This window comes from Lissotriton vulgaris, chromosome 10, assembly GCF_964263255.1.
Source record: "Lissotriton vulgaris chromosome 10, aLisVul1.2, whole genome shotgun sequence".
NCBI lineage: Eukaryota > Metazoa > Chordata > Amphibia > Caudata > Salamandridae > Lissotriton > Lissotriton vulgaris.
This window is the reverse complement of record NC_141698.1, coordinates 773,458,887-773,480,146: the sequence shown is the minus strand read 5'-3', so window position 1 is coordinate 773,480,146 and position 21,260 is coordinate 773,458,887.

Genomic DNA, 21,260 nt, shown 5'->3' with positions numbered 1-21,260 from the left:
ATGATGAGGTCAAGGATAGCCGAGGTAATGAGGTCGGCTATGTCAGTTGCGTGTTTCAATGCCGATCTACAATTCAGGAGTGAGCATTTAAGACGGGGGTGGCAGGGGATGAGGTGTGTTCCTGGGTGAATGGGACATTACAAAGATTATTGACGACGACTCCTCTGTTATTGTGAGTTGAGGGGCCTGTGGGGGTTTGCAAGTATAGAAGGGATGAGCTTATGTGTGCGAGGATCGGTGGTAGTAGATGGCGGTTCGTAAGAGAGCAGGAGAGAGAGAAGATCGGACTCGGAGAGATGATTGTTTTGTGCAACCTTTTATCCTGACACCATACCTGCATCCTAGCACACCTAGTGAACACCGGTTCAACGCAGCACACAGGAAAACAAGAAATGTTGTAAAGTGGACCTTTGGGCTCCTGAAAAGTCACTTTTGCTGCATCCATAAAACTGGTGGTGCCTTGCAATACAGGCCAGACATCTGTTGTAAGATCATTGCCACATGTGCCATGTTGCACAACATATCAACTGCCAGAGGCGTACCAATTGAAATCTCTGATAGTGACCCCGATGAGGAAGAGGAGAAAATTATTAGGATCTGGGGCTAGTCCTCTCTCAGTGACCATGTTCTGACATCACATGACCTGCCGGCAGAGGGATAAAGTCTAGTCCTACCTTTACCTCTTTGCTTGATATTGCCATTGTGTGGGTTCCTGTTCCCTGGTTTCCTGGTTGCTGTTTGCTGGCTGGTTACCTGCTGCCTTTGGATTTTCTCTCATATTACTCACGGGCTCATGAGACTACATTTTTTCCTGCCTTTGACTCCCCTGACTTGTTTCCTTTCCCCGCCTTAGTTAGACAGTTTTACACGTCCCGTTTTCTGTTTCCCCTTCCTCCCTTGTCCCTTGTATTTTTGCCGCCAGTAATCGGTATTGGGCTTAGGTGTTCGGGGGCTCCCGTTCACTTACATTTTTCTGGTGTTATTTAGCCCAAATCGGAGGTGGTTGTGAGGAGGAGACGCGATGGTGTTTTCGGAGCGTTATGCTTCGTTTCTTTGCGTTCTCACCTAAACGCCTCTTTGCTTCGTTGTGCGCGGAAGTGATGTTTTGGGTCATTCCTCGAAAGGGCTTTGTTTACGAATACTGGATCACTCGGTATTTCGATTGAAATACTACCCGTCCCTTTTCCTTTGCTGTTTATAGATAAGACGGAGGGGTTTTTTCTGGCACATGTCGACCATAGACACATGTCCTTTTTCCCCCTAACCATTTCCCGATTACACAAAGGACACAGTACAAGTAAACTTCTGGTTCTTTCCTAAGTTCAAGAGACATTATCTTGGATTGCCTTTTTATTTACACCTGTTGCCCAGTGTCTTCACAAAGCTGAACCTGCACTATCCACTGGTGCAGAAGCGTGGAGGAGGGAGCTGTGTCCTATCGTTCTATAAGGGTGGAGGACTTGGTGTCTCCTCGAAATACCACCCTCTTTTCCGGTTCATTGGCACACTCATAGTTGTTGTCTTGTGAGTGGCCAGTGGGCAGGGGAAGTTGATTGGTGCATACTACGTTCCTGCAGTGCACGGGCCGGGTGGAACCCAACAGAATATCAAGCCCACGAAAACTAGCACTGCCCGGACGAGTATGGACGAGGACGGGAACCCATTAGGTGGGGGCACGGGTGGTCCCTCAATGCAGGACATAATGGAGGCAGTACATACACTGCAGGCTCAGGTACAGGACCTACAGCAAGAGAATGTGGGTCTGAAACAAGAACTAGTGGCGGTGAGGGCTAGAGAGCAGTTGCAACACAGGGGGCCGGCTCCGGTTATACAGCCTACTACCTTTCAGTATGGTGGTGGGACGGGACAAAGTTCTGCTGATGGTAGTAATCCTATAGCGGTAACGGTGACATCTCCTGTTGCTGTACCTTTAGCCCCCCCTAAGAGGTTTACTGGGGATAGCGACAAATTCGGGATGTTCATGAACCAGTGCCAGCTACACTTTATGTGTAGACCAAGTGCCTTCCCCGATGACTCTGCGAAGGTCACCTTCACAATATCCTATTTGGCTGGTAACGCTGCTCAGTGGTCTATTCCCTTAGTGGAAAGTGATGATCGTGTGTTATATAATTATTCGGCGTTTAAGGAATTGATGCGGGGTTTGTTCGCCAAGCATGCGTTTATGCAGGCGAGCGACGCAGAGCTCTTGAAGCTGCGGCAGGGCAGGCAGGATTTGTTGACTTATATAGCCTCCTTTAATCGGTTGATATCCGAGACTCATTGGCCAACCGAAAAGAGGACATCTCTGTTTTATCAGGGTCTTTGTGAAGAGCTCAAGGATATTGTATCACAGGTGGTGAACCCGCCTGAGGACTGTGCGGCGTTCATTGACCTTGTAGTCAAGTTAAACCATCGTGTATCAGATTGGCGTGGAGAACGCAGTCGGTTCCAAGCTTCCCGGGGTAGTTATGTGAAAGCTGAGGCAAAGCCGGTGGGGGAGTGTAAAACAGTGCCCGAACCCATGGAAATAGGAGGGGTGAGGGGACCTTTGACCCCGGAAGAGAAAAAGAGGAAGAGAGAGAAAAATCTATGTCTATATTGTGGACAGGGAGGTCATTTCGCTCGGGAATGTCCTGTGAAGCCGTCAGGCGTAGGGTATGGCAAAAAGGTAGCGTGTATACAGGTGGGTAGTCATACGTGTGAAGAGGTGGAACGGAATAAACAGTATGAGGTTTTGGGAGCCTTAGGCCAAGCCCCTAGACATTTTGTTATCAATGCCCATCTGTTACTTTCGGTACAGAACCATGTCCCTGTGTCGGTGTTGCTGGATTCCGGTGCTACTGGAAATTTCATAGATATTTCTATGGCAGAGAAACTGATGATTCCTTGTCAGTATAAAGATCAACCGGAGCCAGTGAGAGCTATGGATGGGACTGAATTAACCTCTGGTTGTATCACTCGTCAGACTGCTCCCATTGGCTTATTGTGTGAGAATGGCATTCCGAAGTAGTAGTCTTCGATCTGATTGATGCCCCTTCTTTTGGTTTGGTGTTGGGGGTTCCGTGGTTGCAGAAACATAACCCTAAGATTGACTGGGTACAGAGACTGGTGACATTAGATTCCATGCATTGCCTAAAGAATTGTTATAATGAGGCTAGAGAGCGGATTAACCCTTTGTCCTGTGCTGTGGCTGATGTGAGACCTGTCCCGCCACAGTATTCTGCCTTTAAGGATGTTTTTGACAAAGGATGTGCTCAGGGTCTTCCTCCGCATCGGTCTTATGATTGTAAGATCGATTTGGTGCCAGGGGTTCCGATGCCATGTAGCCGCATATATGCATTGTCAGAACCCGAAGAACTACATCTGAAAGAATACATCGATGAGATGTTGCGGTTGGGTTTCATCCATCCCTCCTCCTCGTTTGTGTCATCGGCCATATTTTTCATTCCAAAGAAGGAAGGGACATTGAGGGCTTGTGTGGATTATAGAACCTTGAATACGGCTACAGTGAAGAACAGGTACCCTCTTCCACTCATCTCCGTGTTACTAGACCAGCTCTGCAAAGCAACGGTGTTTACCAAATTGGATTTGCGGGGCGCCTACCATCTCATTCGGGTTCGACCCGGAGATGAGTGGAAGACGCCTTTTAAAACCAAATATGGCCTGTTTGAGTACACTGTTATGCCATTTGGATTATGTAATGCGCCAGCGGCATTCCAGTTTTTTTTATCAACGAGGTCCTCAGCGAATATCTAGATCGAACAGTTATCGTCTATTTGGACAATATCCTTGTCTACTCTGAGATCGGGGCGGAGCATACTGAACACGTGTTACAAGTGTTACAGAAATTGCAGGAACATCAACTGTACGCTAAATTGGAGAAGTGTCAGTTCAGTACAGCTGAGGTGGAGTTCTTGGGGTTTATAATCTCGGCGGGAGGCATTCGGATGGACCCAAAAAAGATACAGGCCTTTGTGACCTGGCCTGTACCGACTACCGTGAAGCAGATTCAGGTGCTCCTAGGCTTTGCCAATTTTTATTGGCGGTTTATATCACATTTCTCCGATATAGTAGCGCCCATGACCTGCCTCTTGAGGAAGGGTGTCCCCTTTGATTGGACCAGTGAGGCTCAGGACGCTTTCCGATTATTGCTGAAGCAGTTTACATCGGCACCTGTGTTGGAGCATCCTGATCCTGCCCTGCCGTTCTTTGTTGAAACTGACGCTTCTATGTGTGCGGTGGGTGGGGTGTTATCCCAACGAGATGAAGCCACTGGCCATATGCACCCCATTGCCTTTTTTTCTAAAACCCTGTTGCCGGCGGAACGTAACTACACTGTGGCAGAGAGAGAATTGTTGGCTGTAAAATTGGCTTTTGAAGAATGGCGCCACTATTTATGGGGCGCTCTGCATGTTATTACCATCTACACTGACCACAAAAATCTAGAGTTTTTTCGTTCTGCTAGGGCGTTAACACCTCGTCAGATGCGGTGGGTCCTCTTCTTCAATGAATATGACTTCATCATTACATATAGATCTGCAGCTCAGCAGATCAAACCTGATACTCCTTCTCTGATTCATGTTGATCCTAGGGAAGAAGGTTCCATGAGTGAAGGCAGGTCTATGATGGAAGGAGAAAGGATCATAGGGGCTTTGACTATAGATGACTTTCCTGCATTGGTGAAAGAGCGGCTGAATCAGTTGGATCTGGCTCCTTGGTTGTCGTTGCCCCAGGTTGTAGTAAAGGAGGGCTTATTGTATCATGAGAGTAAATTGTTTATTCCCCCCGTACTGAGGGAAGCGGTTTTGGAGTGGTGTCATTCCTCTGCCTTGGTGGCACATCCGGGGATACGGAAAATGAAGGACTTGTGTATGAGGTGGTTTTGGTGGGAGTCCATGGCTAGTGACGTTCAGGGATATGTGCGTGCTTGCCCTATATGTGCCATCAGCAAGCCCTCGCACTGTAAGCCCTCTGGGCTTCTGCAACCCTTGGAGGTACCTCCTGCCCCTTGGCACACCATAAGTATGGATTTTGTGACTGATTTACCATCTGTGTCTGGATACACTGCCATTTTGGTGGTGGTGGATTCATTCACAAAAATGGCACATTTTATTCCGCTTGCCAAATTCCCTACGGCAAAAGAGATGGCTGTGGTATTCATGTCCTCGGTTGTGCGGTTACATGGTTTGCCGGCTGTGATAATATCTGACAGGGGAGCTCAGTACGTGTCTCATTTTTGGACTGAGCTTTGTTTGGTGCTCAAGACGGAGATACAAATGTCTTCGGCATACCATCCTCAGTCTGATGGTCAGACTGAGCGAACAAATCAGACTATGGAGCAATATTTGAGGTGTCTTGTTACGTCTTTGTCATGTGATTGGGTGACTGCTTTACCCATAGCGGAGTTTGCCTATAACAACAGTCTGCATTCCGCTTTGGGTATGACACCTTTCTATTGCTCACTGGGGTACCATCCTAGAGCTGTAGCTATTCAACCTACAGGGCGCGTGCCAGCCATAGATGATGTGTGTGGGCGACTGAGGGACATCTGGGGTTTGGCCAGGGAAAGCTTACTGGATGCTAAGACTGCTATGAAAGTACAGGCAGATAAACATCGAGTCCCTGCTCCCCCATATAAGGTGGGGGATCTAGTGTGGCTGACGTCTCGCAATCTGAGATTGCAGGGTTCACGCAAGTTGCAGCCTCGGTTTGTGGGTCCTTTTCCGGTGACTCAGGTGATTAACCCAGTGGCTATGAAGCTCAGGTTGCCACAAGACTATGGGGTTCATCCCGTGTTTCACACGTCATTGTTGAAACCTTACATACCCTCGGACCAGGTATTGCCTCCTCCACCACCTTTGGTGGTTGATGGACAGGTGGAATTTGAGGTTCAGGCTATCCTGGATTCCAAGCGGGTCAGGGGTCACCTTTTTTATCTGGTGGATTGGAAGGGATACAACCCGGAGGATAGGACTTGGGAGCCAGCTGGGGGGGTGCATGCACCACGTTTGGTTCGATTGTTCCATAGACAACATCCCTTGAAACCCCGCCCATTGGGGAGGATCATCGGGGGGGTACTGTTAGGATCTGGGGCTAGTCCTCTCTCAGTGACCATGTTCTGACATCACATGACCTGCCGGCAGTGGGATAAAGGCTAGTCCTACCTTTACCTCTTTGCTTGATATTGCCATTGTGTGGGTTCCTGTTCCCTGGTTTCCTGGTTGCTGTTTGCTGGCTGGTTACCTGCTGCCTTTGGATTTTCCCTCATATTACTCACGGGCTCGTGATACTACATTTTTTCCTGCCTTTGACTCCCCTGACTTGTTTCCTTTCCCCATCTAAGTTAAAAAGTTTTACACGTCCCGTTTTCTGTTTCCCCTTCCTCCCTTGTCCCTTGTATTTTTGCCGCCAGTAATCGTTATTGGGCTTAGGTGTTCGGGGGCTCCCGTTCACTTACGTTTTTCTGGTGTTTTTTAGCCCAAATCGGAGGTGGTTGTGAGGAGGAGACGCAATGGTGTTGTCGGAGCGTTATGCTTCGTTTCTTCGCGTTCTCACCTAAACGCCTCTTTGTTTCGTTGTGCGCGGAAGTGATGTTTTGGGTCATTCCTCGAAAGGGCTTTGTTTACGAATACTGGATCACTCGGTATTTCGATTGAAATACTACCCGTCCCTTTTCCTTTGCTGTTTATAGATAAGACGGAGGGGTTTTTTCTGGCACATGTCGACCATAGACACATGTCCTTTTTCCCCTAACCATTTCCCGATTACACGAAGGACACAGTACAAGTAAACTTCTGGTTCTTTCCTAAGTTCAAGAGACATTATCTTGGATTGCCTTTTTATTTACACCTGTTGCCCAGTGTCTTCACGAAGCTGAGCCTGCACTATCCACTGGTGCAGAAGCGTGGAGGAGGGAGCTGTGTCCTATCGTTCTATAAGGGTGGAGGACTTGGTGTCTCCTCGAAATACCACCCTCTTTTCAGGTTCATTGGCACACTCATAGTTGTTGTCTTGTGAGTGGCCAGTGGGCAGGGGAAGTGGATTGGTGCATACTACGTTCCTGCAGTGCACGGGCCGGGTGGAACCCAACAAAAATGAACCCACAACATGCAGAAAATGCAGCAAGTGCAACTGAAGGAAGAACGTGATATGCAGAAATCACACAAATTATTTTTGATGTGACCAATCCAACACAACACAACGCTGTTACTTTGCCAAATATATTTATTCGAAAAAACTCAAACAGTTGTTTTAATGCACACTTGCTTAGCATGAACACAATGTATCAAACACAATATGGTATGTCATGGAGCCTAACTTAAGTCCAGACAAAAGTAGTTAATGGTTGCTTCACGAGTGACAATTGCTGTGGAAATGGCCACACGATCTCTTGCCTCCTCTTAATCCCATTGCCCATTCTGGGGGGTCAGACACATCCCTTTGTGAGCTCTCAGATCCTGCCGTATTCCATGAGTCTGACACTGGTGCCATGCTGCTACTGTGGCTGGAGACATCCTCACTTTCCCCACCACCCATTATAATACTGCCAGCAAGAGCATAGGTCTGCATCTGCTCCACAGAATTAGTCACTTGGACCAGTCCCTTGGCAACATCTCCGCAGCAATGGCTCATTTCCAACTGCATGGCTATTGCACATTGGGATAGTAGTGCTGTGGCAGTACTGGGAAGGTTGGTAGCCCTAGTGTACCAATCCAAGCGTCCAAGTAATTGTGGGTGTCTTTTGCGATGGGACATCTGATCCTCCTTTAGCACCTTGCATAGGTCCCTGAGTGCCCCAGTCAGCTCTCCAAATTGTTCTCTGTTCTCCATACAACCTTCCTGCACAGCAGTAGCAAGATTTTTCATGCTGTCATACACTTTGCATGCAAGTGTAGAAAGGTCCCCCTGCATTAAACGCATGTGTTTCACCTTCAGGCACTGTACTTTTAACAAGGCCCTCTCCAGGACATCATGCGATGTGGAAATCTTGCCTGCGCCAGATCTCAACAGTGCTGCTGCCCTGTTTCTCCGAGCTCGCATGTTCCCACGTCGCAGCTGTCCGTGTGGTCTGGATGTAGTTGTAACCACTGCTTTTGCAATTGTGAGCTCAGGTTGTTTATCTGGTGATATTTATTGGTGGTAAATGGGCAATGGGAGCGTCCAACAACAGCCATGTCATTGTGCTGCGCGTAGAGATGGTCTTTTTTCCTTGTTTTCATGCCAGTCACGCAGAGGGCCTACACACAGTCTTTACATGGCTGCTGGGCTGTCTTTAGCCCAGTGTGGAAGGTGCCCAAGCAGGGCATATGCCACGCAGGAATATGAGCTACTATTAGAATCAAAACTTTAAACACCAGTGAGACATAGCTACTGAGACGTAGTGCATGCTGCAATTTTTTCAACTTTTGGAAGGGTGAGCTTCAAAAACCCAGGGAAGTTACAGAAACGATGAAACACTTCAGATAGGTAGCTAAGGGAGATGATATTTCCATTAGCCTAATATTATTCTAGAAACTGTTGCGAAAATAACAGGAAAGTCAGCAAATTTCCAAGTTATATGATGAGGGAGAGAGTGCCTTGATGCAGGGTCTGGTGAGTCAGTTGAGTAATGAATTCATTGCATTGATCTGTGTTTGGCCTCATAGTCATATTTTCAAAACGTGGCAAGGCCATGCAGGCTTTCATCCTCGAGGTCGACAAAATGAGTATTCTTGAGTTGGAAACACAGGACTGAACGTGCGTTTCACAAAATACGCATTATGAACTAGAAGCAAGCAGGCAAAGCAGTGAGGAACAGAAGCAAGACAAGATGGACATCATGGATGATAGCAGGGGCATAGTGACTATTGTTGCAGCCAGTGCAATGTACCTGAGCCCATAGGTGGGAGGGCCCAGTCTGGCCTGCACCAAGTGATGACATTTCAGAGGGTGCCTGTGCCCAGGATGTGCAGTCCTGGTCTCATCAGTGACCCCTAATGCTGCAGATCAGTTTAGTAGCCTACACAACACTGGTGAAAAAATGCTGGAAGGCCTTGCCAAGCTCAGCTCTTCTGAGGCACTTCATGCCTGCTTCCAGCTCTTACCCAACGGCCACAGCACAATAAACCCACACAGGTGTTCTGCTAATTCCAAAGCATCAGCGCATCCCCAGGTCTCTTCCAGTGCTACGCTCCCCTGATCAATAGTTCTCACAGGCTGGGCAGTGGCCCTCCACTCACAGCTCTGCTGTGCACCTCCGCCTCAGGCCTTTAACTGACACTTTTATCTTTTAGCAGGAGTACCAATTGTGATGCCACAAAACATCTTTTGATGGCATAGAACCATAACTCTGTAAATGAATTGCTATTGTGTGTCTTGGACAGCACAGTTATGCATTGGTGAGACAGGCCAAGAATAATTCAGCCCTGTCACCCCTCAACTTTACATAATGAATTACTTTATAGGTAACAAATCAAAGGTGTACACTTTTCTTGCTCTCCCTATGTATCTGCTTTTCTTTCTCCTCTTCATACCTCACTCACTCCCTTCTCGCCATCCATTCTTCCTTCACTATCTGCCCTTTGTCCATGTTTCAACTTCCTCTCTTTCCCTTCCACTTTCTTTTCACATATTCCCCGTTGTCTGCCTTCCTTCCTTTGCTTTTCTCCTCTTTCCACTTTTCATTCTAATCGTGTTCAAATTCTACTGTATCTATCCTTGCCATCAAACCTCTCCTCCTTCATCACTCACTCTTTTATGCTTTTCCTTCTTAAGCATATATTTATATCCACTCCAGGAATCTTTCTTTGATGTCAGGGTCATAAACTTAAATCTTGATGTGGTCACTCAGTCTTTTTTCTGCCTGAGGCCGATAAAATTAGTGCCATTGAGCTGGATAACAAAAGTTTCATTTGGTGTCAAGGCCGCCTCTGGTTAATATGTGCTTTACAAGCATAAATGATGTGTTAAGGACGCAGATATGTATTTTGCTGTTTTGTTTTTTTAGTTCTTTGCAGTATTGCCCAGCTCTCTGTCCCTCCTTGACTCAGTACCTTTCATACCTGTATCCATTCCCCTGACCTCCTTTCTTTCCTTCACACCATCATTTTCTTTCCTTCTTCTCTTCCTCAGCACCTCCAGCCATGCCTCGTTTCCTCTTCCATTCTTGCTTCCTTACACCCTCATTCATTCCCCATCCTTCCTCCTTCCCTTTTTGCATTTCTTCCATCTTCCTCCTTTCGTTTCCTACTTTATTTTTTCCTGCTCCTTCCTTCATCCCCTCTTTAATTTCTTCTTTTCTTATCCTCAAACCTTCCTTCTGCTTTTCTTCCATTTTCCCTTTTTCTTTCTATTCATCCATCACACATCGCTCACTCCCTCCCTCATTTCTTCTATCCCTTCATGTCTTCCTTTCACATTCTTTTCTAATTCCCTCCTCCTTTCATCCACTCCTCATTTACTTCTTCACTCCAGTACTCACCTTCCTACCTGTATTAGTTGCTGTCCACTTTAATGCATTCCTTCCTTTCTTTTCAAGCGCATTCTCTTTAGTTTGTAAAGCTGCCTCAGGTCTCAAATGACCCAACTAAAGCTGCATTTTGTGATTTACACACATTCTCTCATTTAAGTTCACTTTTAAGTTGTTTGTCATAGGCTTCGCATATGTTATAATATGTTATGTTACATTGATTGGTATAGCGCACTAATCACCCGAGAGGGTATCCAGGCCCTTGGCAGGTGTGTAGGTGTGAGGTCCTTGAGGTGCTTATGTGAAGAACCAGGTCTTCAGCTTCTTGTGGACCTCAAGAAGTGAGAAGGTATCTCTAATGTGTTTAGGCTTGTGTATGTGGCTGGAGCCAATAAAGGAAGTAGGTGGAGCTACTGGCGGTTGTTGGCGGAGCTGAGTAAGTGGGCGTGGCCTCCTAAAAAATGTGCACATCTGCATTTCATAGTTTTCAAATTAAGCACTGCTTTCTCCTCTTGTTGTAAAGATATCAGTCATTCTTAAACCTCACTGTTGCAGGGTTTTCTTTAAGGGTTCAATTGAGGGGGCCTTACCTGACAGTTCGGTATGGACCCATCTTGAGCAGGGTCTGTTCTGATTTACATAAGCAAGCCTCTGTATAGAGTGATAGAGGGACCCCAGGGTGAAAACTGATGGCTTGAAGGGCTGCCCTCAGAGATTGCCAGTGGTTTAGACTTTGCATTCCTCCCATTATCTTTTTGTGTGTATGTGTATTTTACTGTAGGTTAGAAAGTGATTAATTTTCCCATGAGTTTGAATTCTTAAATTCCAACACTCTACAAGATTTAAATATATTTTAATTAAAATACGGACTTGGAATATTGAAAAAAATGACTTAGAATCCAATCTTGAAATTCATAGATTGGAGTATGTAACTAAACCTCAGTAACTATAACCCTTAGTGACTATTACCATTTTCGTCATCTGACCTGCTTTTGCAATGTCGGTTAATCAAGTTAGATATCCTTCCATGCTTCTACATATGTTTCCAAAGACTGAGGTCTTAAACTTACCTGCAGCTATCTTTTTACTTGATTTTGTGGATACATAGTAAGAGGCATGCATTTTGAACTGGGAATGTTTGTTTGCTTAGAGAAGCGGATATATGTTTGGCCTGAGGATTGAGGTTATGAGCAGCACACCTGGAGAACCTCACAATTCTGAAGTTCTGAGATGGGATTTAGTGGCCAGATGTTCTACTGCAGTGGCCGTAAAAACTGGTTGCAATTTGTGACTAGTATTTTTGCAAACAGTGCGGATTTTTGCGAAACAACCTATTAATTCATAGACCTAATTAGTTAATAATTTCCTCATTGACCTTTTAGTTCATAGGACCAATAGGTTTGTTTAAAAAATGTCTGATTCAGACTGATTTGCAGTCTGACCTATCTCAAATAATATTCATCAGGCAGACTCATCAAACGCAATCACAGCAATGCTGACCTGCAGACCACCATGCCTGTGACTGTTTATAAAATCAAGTTTTTTAAATGCAACCTTTAAAAAGCGCTTTATTTACAAAAAAAAATCTGGGAGAAATTGAAGTGCTTTCTCGGACCACTACCTATTCTCTCAGAAACTTTTAAAAGCCTTCGCACTGGGGAAGGGTTCTAAAGGAGATTCTCGAATTTAGGAGACTAACTTTTCAGTGGCCTGTGACCAGTAATCTGGTTGCAAACCATATATTCATATGGATATGAATCACTATTTGGAAGACACACCTACAACATGTCCCTTCTAAATTTTTAGGCGTTGGAAACACACTACCAAATCCTATAATGTGTTACTACGTAGCAAGAAATATTTTTGTAGTCTCAAATTCCGACTAGGAATCTTTGAGAATGCAAACCGTTTATTACATTTGGCCCTAGATTCTGAAAGTTGAGGGGAGAACCTGATTTATTAGCAGCAGGTTTGGTGTGTTTGAGAGTCAATGGCACCAGGAAGTGAAGAATTGTTGAAAAAGGGAGTAAGAGTGAAAGAGAGAGAGGGGTGTGTGGCGGTTATTATGAAAGCCACTGGCACACGATCTTATAGGGGCTATTGACATGGCAACAACCAATTCCCTTCCCCTGGCTGTTCTTACGCTCGACGCAACCAAGGCCTTCGACAGGGTGAACTGGTCATACCTGTCGAGGGTCTTGGGTAAGTTTAACATCGGAGATGGATTTCGCTGAGCAGTGAGATTACTTTACCAGAATCCTTCAGCCTGTTTGTTGGTTAATGGAGAACTATCAGACCCATTTAACATTACAAGGGGAACACGTCAGGGCTGCCCTCCCTCCCCTCTTCTATTTGACCTTTATATTGAGCCTTTCGCCCAACGGCTGAGGGACGACATTAACATAAAGTCTTTTAGGTATAGGGGATGGGAGAAGAAGGTGGCCCTGTACGCTGATGACATCCTGATCTTCTCAGAACTACGCACAGCCCTTCCATCACTTATTAATTTAGCCCAGGACTTTGGGTTAATGCCTCTAAAACAGAGATTATGGTTTGGAACGATTATGACCTTGAGGCAGGGGTCCAACCCAGTCCAATTATGCGCTATCTTGGTCTTAATATTGTTAAGGACATAAATAAAATTGCTACACTTAACCTCTCTGATATAGCAAAAGATTGCCGTAGACTAATGCATTCTTGGTAACAGCTTCCATTGTCTATCTTAGGAAGGGTAAACCTGATAAAGATGACTATTCTACCAAACGTTACTTTTTTGTTCAACACTATTCCCCTTTATTTTGAACCTTTACTTTTGTCAAAACTACAGATCTAAATTAGTTCTTTTATTTGGGATAAACATATCCCAAGAATTGCCTGGGAAAAACGTAGGCAATGCAGAGAAAAGGGTGGCTTAGCAGCTCCAGACCTCAAAATATATGCATGGGCATTCCAACTTTCCCACGCTCGCATGTTATTAAAAATGCTCACGGATTTTGGGATCGGATGCATGTTTGCAGCTTTGCTTAGAGGGGAAGGAGTAGTACAGACTGGCTTTTTGTTTAAACTTGGAGACCCCAAATTTTTTAAGAAGATAAAACTGAAGGTTTTGCAGGGGATGGTGAAAACTTGGGTTAAACTCAGGAGTTCCATAGGGTTGGGGTATTTTTCAAGTAGGTCACCATTGTGGGATTCACCTAGGAGCCCGAGTTGGCTGGTAGACAGTCTCGCTGTGCCTTTGAGAGTTGCGGGGTTGGAGGTCTGGGGTGATCTGTTTGTAGAAGGCTGTCTGCTGTCATGGGAATCCCTGAATGATAAAGTTGGGCCAAACCTTTCTAGGTTTAAATATCTTCAGATTGTTAGTTGGGCTCATTCACAGACCACTCTCAAGAGTAGATTCCCAGTAGAGGGGGTAGTTATTTAGAATCTCTGCTGCTTGATAAACCACCAGTCAGAAAGGAGGTTTCTCTATGGTACAACTTAATGTTAGATGAGGTTGATGGCGAATTCCAACTGCCGGAGAAGTTGTGGGAACCCTCCCTTGCTGGTCAGGACTTGGAACATCTGTGATTTACATCGTTCAAGCTGCTGTGGGACATTGTTAAGCCTGCTTGGCTCCAGAGGAACCATATTTTCACTCTTCATAGAGCCTACAATAGTAGGCCCTATCACCACATAGACTATCAACATTTTCTAAAGACACCCCTGTAGCATGTGCCAGATGTGGTTTAGTAGCCGCCTCGGACGTACACATGTTCTTTGAGTGCCCCCTTCTGTCTCCCTTTTGGGACTCTATAGGTGCCTCACTTAGGGCCTCCTTGGGTTTCCTAGTCTTGATAAACCTCCCCCTCACAATATTTGGGGTTATGGATGAGGCTCGAAGCCCAGTTAGAAATCTTATTTTCTACTCCATCTTGTTGGCCAGAAGGGAAATTTGCAAAAAATGGAAGGACTCTACACCTCCTTGCCTTTTTGATTGGCGTGCCTCTGTTCTGCAGGTGTCAAAGCTGGACTTGGCTAGGTCTGGTAATCAAGAGAAAAGGGCCTTTTGGCATCTGCTGAAATGGGATCAACAGTGATCTTGACTATGGATTTTTTTTTCCCATGGTCCAATGATTACGCTGCTTTGGTTTTTTCCCTGCTATGTTTGGTGCACCTATGTATTCCCGTCCAAGTTTAGAGGCTGGTGTATGATTGCAGCAACTTTGCAACTTAATTGGTTCTCTCGCGTGGGGGTCTAGGAGGTAGTGACATTACTGATTGGTGACGCTGAACTGATGCTTGTCAGTCCCTTCCAGTGCTTTTTAACTGTGGCAGTTTGTTGCTCTCAGTTGGCCTTGGCGTTTGAAACCATGGTGGAAAATGAGGACCAAAAAAAATAAGAAAGCCACTGGCATATAGGACTCTTTCAGCCTAGCAGCAGTGTATGATGTAAAACATATTACAATTGATTTGTCCTTAAATTTGGTGTTTTGCATACAAATGCCACTTTTTACAAATAGTACATTGCATGATGTTGAATTCCTTTTGGGGACTTATTAAGTCAAATAAAATATGTGAAATGCCACCCTTTATTCCGTAAATAGTTTTAAGCATCTCATTAATTAAGAAATATGTAATTTGTTTCCTCTTTCAATGCAAAACACATTCCAGTTTGCATGTGTTGGTCTAATTAAATGCACTTTTATGTGTAATATACTATTTCAAAATACCTTGTCCTCACAATGAGAAGCGTCTGACTTTCATTTGCGGTTGCATGTGCTCATTTAGTCATTAGTATGACTAATCACTACTCTGTCCCTTATTCTGAAAGTCGATATAATAAATGCTTAAAAGAGCAAGCAGTAAAAACAAGCATTTGCAATGCAATAGGCCTCGCATTTGTAAAAGTGAAAGCTATTGCCATTACAAATAATAATATTTTTTATTTATATTTTTGGGTTTGCAGTAGAGTGCTCCTTTAACAAAGAAGACACCCTTGTGCATCAGGTAGTTTTCAGGTAGCAATACAAATATCAAGAAAACTCTGCTGATTAATGTTCCTACTAGTGAGAGTTCGGAATTTTGTAACAAATTATAGAAGAAAAACAAAAAAGGCATAAACAATTGACTAAAAAACAAACCAACTACTATGGTGCCAGTGCAGACTGGCTTTTCAAACTAAAGACTGTTCCCCATCTTTAATAAAACTAAATCCAGTATTGATTCTCCTCAAGACCAATTATTTATGTATTTATAAAGTTGTACATAGTGTGAGCCTGATGCTAGATGGTATCAGAATACTTTACAAGTGCTTAAGCAAGGAGAAAGAGGTAGAACAACTAACAAACATACATGCTGACAGTGCACTGTGTTAATCAGGAAAAGTCCAATAAATCTAAAAACAAGGACATAGCAGGAGAGTTATAACCATGTGTATAGACACTGCATCATCTCAGTGCCCGGACATAAGAGTCAAAAGGTTCTAGGGTAGAAATGTGTTCTTTAAAAGCACTTTGACTTCTATTTCGAATGATGTAGTTGAAGGGTTCAATCTGACTTCAGGGGGCAGGGAGTTCCAAATTGTTGGGGCCATTCCAGAGAAAGCTCGGTTGTAGGTAATTTTTTCAGAAATTTCTGGCAATAGGGTGCTGGGGCTTCTAGAGAATCTGCAGCCCCAGACAACTTCAATTTTTATGGGTCATGCAAGCAATTTTCAGCTGCATCCATTATTTGAGAGCCAGTTTAGCGACTTCAGATCAGGAGTGATGTGGTTGTTTCTTTTAGATCCAGTGATGAGCCTTGCAGCAGAGTTAAGGAAGGCCCTTAGTGGAGCAAACTTGGATCTAGGCAGACCGCAGAGGGAAGCACTACCATAGTCCATCCTGGGGATCACTAGAGCTTGAACTGCTGACTTGAAGTCATAAAAGGGGAGGATGGTCTCTATTTTTCTTAGTACATTCATTTGAAAGTTTGCTCCTTTGGTGGCTGAGCTGATATGTTCTTAAGATTTTTGTCAAGGGTTATTCCCAGCGATCTTGTGGAATCTATGAGATATGGAAGGCAGTTAAGGGTTGTTAGATTCTTCATCCATTCTTTGATATCGAGGAATTGTTTGGGTGTGGCCATTAAGAGAATTCAGTTTTGAGCACATTAGTTTGAGATGGTTTTGAGTCTGCCAGTTCTGGGTTTGAAGAGTTCTGTTGAGGGATCAGATATCTTTGCGGGAAGATAATTTTTACATATAGTTGGATGTCATCTGCTTCCATGTGGTATTGGATGTTAGATAATTTCAGAATTTCAGTTAAAGCCTCCATGAACAGTTTAAAGAGAGCAGGTGAAAGGGTGGACACCTGTGGGACTCCTAATGTGACCGGAGTGGTACTGGACAGGGGCTGGTTAACCTTGATTATTTGTGTTCTGTTGTGGAGAAACGAGGCTAACCAGTTTAGAATTGTCTCATATAACTTCACCCTGAGTTCAAGTAAGTCTAGTAGACTGTCGTGTTTGACCGTATCAAAAGCGGAGGAGACGGTCTAAGAGGATTAGAAGGCAAGATTCATTCTGATTCAGCATTTTTAGTGCGTCATCATGTTTAGTGCGTCATCATATGTTTCAGTGCTGTGACCCTAACGGAAGGTGGGTTGGAATTGGTCTATTAGTCGGAATGACTCTATGTGGTTACATAATTGGACAAGGACACATTTCTCAAGAAGCTTTTCCAGAGTCGGAGTGGTGGAAGTTAGACACGGATGTATGACGGTACAACGCGTACTTTCACAACGCATCCCTTTACCACGCATACCTTACAACGCAAGTCGTTACCACGACTTGTGTTGGGGGTGCGGATTTCGAATAGTATAATTTACTATTCTAACACCAGTCCCCGTGGACCCTAGGGAAGGTGTTGGGATAGTAAATTTACTATTTGTAATCCTTTAGCGCCCTCCAGTGCAAGTCGTGGTAATGATTCGCGTTGTAAGGGATGCGTGCTAAAGGTACCGCGATGTTAAAACTTCGTGGTAAACGATGTTTACCGTTAGACACAAGTTATTTGGGTGTGCATGATCTACTGTGGGTTTTTTGAGAATAGGGGTTATCTGCCCAGATTTTAGGAAGTAGTGAATTATTTACTATTTTAGTCCAAAGTAGGAGTATAGATGTTTTGATCTCATTGAAGATGTTAGGTGGCAAAGGGTCATAGAAGTGGTTTGACGGTTTAAGTGTTAGAATTTTAGGAATGCAGTTTTCATCAAATGTTTTGAAGGTGTTCTATTGCTGTTTGAAGATCATTGTCAATCTTTTTTGTCTTTTCCAGGAAGAAGGAGGCAAATTCCTCACAGTTTGGCTGCGGATTAGATCCAATAGTAAAGGTTTGGGTTGTCCATTAGATTATAGTGTGACAATTTTGAACAGACTTTTTGGTCAATTTCTGACTTTGTCTAGTTGGTGTCTAAAGAAATGAGCATTTACATTTCTGATGTGTTTGTTGTATTTGCTCCCCAGAGTTCTCACATGCTTAAGGTGTTCGAGGGGTGGTGGGAATCTCCACGCTCATTCAGCTAGTCTCAAATTGCATATTTCTTTGTTTAGGCTACCATTGTACCATGCTGTGGAGTCTTTAGTGAACATTCTTTATAGATGTAAGGGCCCAATTGTGTCAAGAATGTTCATCATGGAGTGGTTGTAGTGGTCTGTAAGGTCATGAACATCAGACATGTCCACAGGAAGAGGCATGATCTTATTGCTGAGGGATGTCAGTTCGTTATGGTTTATGTTTTTGAGTGATTCTTTTCCAATGTCCGAGTTTCTTTAGTTGAGCTTTGTGTGTCCTAACTGATACAGTAAGGGGGAAGGTGATGCAGTGGTAGTATGTCTAGTCGCAGGGGATGATAGATTCAAGTTGAATTGAATCGGCCGTAGCAATGATTAGATCCAAGGTCGTACCCAGGAAGGGTTAAATGCTGTCTCAGATTTGGATCAGGTTAAGGTCTTTAATGCAGATTTTTACGCTGCCTGCTGAGGGATCATTCGGGGTGTTCCAATTGAGGTTGAAATCTCAGGAAGATCTGGGTGCAGTGTTGCCCCACAATGGTAGTGATGATTTCCATAATTAGTTCGATGAATGAAAGGTTGTCTCCTGGTGGGTGGTAGATCACGTGCAGTTTGTATGCAGATCTGTTATTACTCGCAATGTTGATGCATAGATATTCACAGGAGGATAGCACCACGGTTTGTAACTGTTTCACCACAAGGTTACTGCGGTGTATGCAGGCAATGTCTCCACCTGGTCTGCTACGTCTGTCTGATCTTATGATGTCATAGTTAGGTGGGACTAACATGTCAAGTATTGGTGTGAAGGAGTCTTTTAGCCATGTTTCAGTCAAGATTTGTAGGTCAAGCTTGTATGCCAGGATGAGTTCAGCGATGTCTGCTGCATTTTTCATTGCCAATCTACAATTGAGTAGCATGCATTTCAGGTGTGGTTTGGTGTCCGCTGAGGTAGTCTATAGGATGGGAACTAACTTAAGGTTGGCCTTGTTTACATCTCTAGAGTTGGGCCTAGGTTCTTTATGTGGGTTAGAGGTAATTGTTTGGATAAGAGCCAGATTGTCTCGGTTATCGTGGTGTGTAGGCTTATATGTGAGGAGAAGGGAGTGTATGTCGCTGTCTGATAGCGTGTCCTTCAGTCTGATGGGCTGTTTGGAGGTGTTGGGGTAGGGTATAGTTCGCCATCTCCAGTAAGTGGGTAGTGAGAGTGCTGAGGACATATTGGCCAGGGTGTATGATGTCAGTCATGAGTGGCATTTAGAAGGTTGGAAGTGGTTGTGTATATTATTTTTGGGAGTCCTGTTGGGCCACATGTTGAAAGCCAACTCTGAGGTAATTTGTAATAAGCCCTGTAAGTCAGTTGTTGTAGGTCTTGTGTAATTTAACCAAGTCTGGGTTCTAGTAAGGTGTGGGACAGGTGGTTGAGGGTTGGGCCAAGGGGCTGTTTGGTGAAGGGTGGTGTGCTGGACTGCGCTGTTAGAGTAGTGCTGACCTAAGAGAGCTAATGGGTCAGGATGGTGATGGCTTTAAGCTTGGGGTGTGGAGGTGTAATGATCAGGGGCTTACTGGGTAGAGGCAATTGGGTAATATGGGTCAAGTTACTACTCTGGTTTGGAAGTTTTGACTTGGAGAGTGTTATCGTTTGGGTCATGAGGAGTATCGTCGACATGCTTATAGTATCCAAGAAGGTGTATTCAGAGATCGGAGGTAGAATCGGGATGCTAGAGTTACTTTTGTTGCAGTTTAAATCTGTGACCTCTGCTCTAGCAGTGAAGTGTGAGCGCGTCTGGTTTGGTGATTCAAGGGTGGACTCAGCCCCACTGGGAGGTGTTAGAGAGTTTATAGTGTAGGCTGAATGCTATGAGGGAGTAGTGGGTGAAAGTGGTGGAGCACTTACTATGTCTAGCCTATACAAGGACACTACTTGGGGTTCCTCTGGGTAGTATGGAGAGCTAGGATGACCTTGGGAGGGCGCAGAATTCTTACTAGACAATGCATGTATGATGATAGGGAAGAATTCATGGAATACTCCTAGGTTGTGGTCTGATGATTGGAAAAGGATAACACCCTTGTTATAAACGAAGATGGTTACCTGTGCCCTGAAAACTGGAGAGGGAGCTATAGATAGTCTTATATCATGAGGCATTTTTCCTGGATGAAGAGATCAAGACTATTGTGTAGTGTGCTTTCCACAATAGAATTCTTCTTTTTGTGTTAAAAATAAGATCACTTATGAAGGCTCCTCTAGACGTGCAGAAGTAGAGGCTGTAGATTAGGGTTTCTGGGTGAGAATTGAGAAGTCTGTGTTTAAAGCTCATGGAGAATTCTTTTTTTTAGATTAGGAGGGTATTCAATTTAATAGGTATTGCAGCTGTCAAGTTCCAGATGGGTGTCTGGTGCATATAGTGAACGAGGATCCACGTCTGAGCACAGAACTAGACCCAGAGAAACTAATGAGGAGTTACAGCATGTGAGTGGGGGGGAGACAGACAGAGCTCTCTTCTAGGCTGACCACACTCCTAGCCATAACAGGATGGCAGAAATCCAGTGAGATGTGAGTCAGCTTACTGTTTCTGGGTTCAATGTTCACTTTTTCCAGGGTTACAGGCAGGATAGAGACCCTTGGATCTATATACTCATGGACATCCTCTATTCTGGGCAAAAGGTGAGTCTCCTTCTAATGTAGATAGGGTGGCAGAGTAGTGTAAACTAACACTAGCCACGTCGCATCATTGAATCAACAGTCAGGCAGGGTTGTCCTCTGTCTTGTTAGAGAAAAGAGATGATGTGAGGAGCACTCAATCTATGATGGACAGGGAGAAAATCCCATGGCACAACCCTCAGTATTAATAGGAGGAATCACCATAATGTAATTAAAAAATGGCTGCTCCATTAAGATCAAGGGTTCCATTCAGGATAGAGGGCTAGGAGTCCTTCCTGTCAATGAGCCAGCTAGTAAATGTGTCCCCTTTCTCTAAATATGGTAGGACTGTCCCTATCTTGGACAGAGACCAATAAACATTAAGGGGAGTAGGGCTCTCAAAATGGCAGGCAGGCTACAACCCAGTGAGACTCCTAATGGTACAAACACCCACCATAATCAGCAAGTGCTCAATGGAGCCCAACAGTATGTTTACTCTACTAGTATCTGCACTACGGGTCAGGCTGAGCAAAGTCCCCATTGTGGGCGCCATCGGGACTCCCGTCTCCAGGTACAGGGTATCCTCGGCTGTGGCACAGCTGGGAGGAAGCCCGCAGTGTGTCCCCGTGGCTTGCATGAGAGCTC